This window comes from Solanum tuberosum, unplaced genomic scaffold (genome assembly GCF_000226075.1).
Source record: "Solanum tuberosum cultivar DM 1-3 516 R44 unplaced genomic scaffold, SolTub_3.0 scf00045, whole genome shotgun sequence".
Lineage (NCBI taxonomy): Eukaryota > Viridiplantae > Streptophyta > Magnoliopsida > Solanales > Solanaceae > Solanum > Solanum tuberosum.
The window spans coordinates 1,193,452-1,194,657 of NW_006238972.1; the positions used below are offsets into that span (position 1 = coordinate 1,193,452).

The 1,206-nt window shown below is 28.7% G+C and overlaps 1 long non-coding RNA gene across 1 annotated transcript in view; it reads right to left on the minus strand.

Moving 5' to 3' along the window:
* The window catches only part of LOC107059910 (uncharacterized), a 3,702-nt gene extending 2,887 nt beyond the window's left edge, over positions 1-815 (minus strand). The window contains exon 1 of the long non-coding RNA XR_001473017.1: positions 734-815. This is a non-coding gene — a long non-coding RNA (uncharacterized lncRNA). The remainder of the gene's footprint in view (positions 1-733) is intronic.
* Positions 816-1,206: the final 391 nt, after the last annotated feature.

Below are 1,206 nucleotides of genomic sequence, written 5' to 3' on the forward strand. Positions count from 1 at the left end.
AAAACTAAATCTACCAACTAAACCACAATATTTATTTTAACTTATTTAAACAACATAACAACTTTTGAACTTTAACTACATTAGTTTTGACTTAATTCCAACAACTAAATTAACTAACTAACCCACATTATTTATTTTAACTTATTTAAACAACTTAACAACTTTTTAACTTTAACTACATTAGTTTTGACTTAATTCCAACAACTAAATTCACTAACTAAACCGACATTATTTATTTTAACTTATTTAAACAACTTAACAACTTTTTAACTTTAACTACATTAGTTTTGACTTAATTCCAACAACTAAATACACCAACTAAATCAATTTTGTCATCAATAGGATCAACTAGTGTTGGTATTTATGCTTAACAAATATATTATTACTAAATTTAAAACCAATTGTCAACACTAGATTGACACAAATCGATCTTGCAAGAAAATCAATTTTGTCATCAATAGGATCAACTAGTGTTGGTACTTATGCTTAACAAATTTATTATATCTAAATTCAAAGTTAAGTGTCAACACTAGATGGACACAAATCGATCTTGCAAGAAAATCAATTTTGTCATCAATAGGATCAACTAGTGTTGGTACTTATGCTTAACAAACACTAGATGGACACAAAAAAAAATATCACAAAATTAAAGCGAAGTATCAATACTAGATGGACACAAACACATTATAGAAAACAATTGTACTTGAAATTTATAAATTTAGAAGCACCAAACCTTATCTCCTACTTTGATGAAAGAAGCAGAATAGTCTTGTATCAATTTTTTTAGATGTTGAGCTTCCTCAGTTGCCTAGCACGAAAAGAAACAAATGTTAATCAGCTCATTGAAACTTTACTGTCTAGCAGGTTGTCTACTAGAATTTTATCGTATTATCTAAAAGGTGTATGACGTTTGATGCATATTCTTTATGAAGCTCTGCATTGACCATTCAATCAACCCCTTTTCATCTATCATCTAAGTAGTTCACTATAAGTTGTCAAACTTATTAAATTCCACCTTCACCCCTAAACTTCTTGGAGTAAAAAATTATTTTCTTGGTGAGTATTGCTGGTTCGGTATGTGTGTGTGTGTGTTCGGCTAACATTAAGACTAATAAGAGCGCAAGCAAATTCTGAACAAACATAGGAATCTTGGATGGTGAAAAATAAATTGAACAAAGTATATTAGTACTCTAATTTTGTGATACT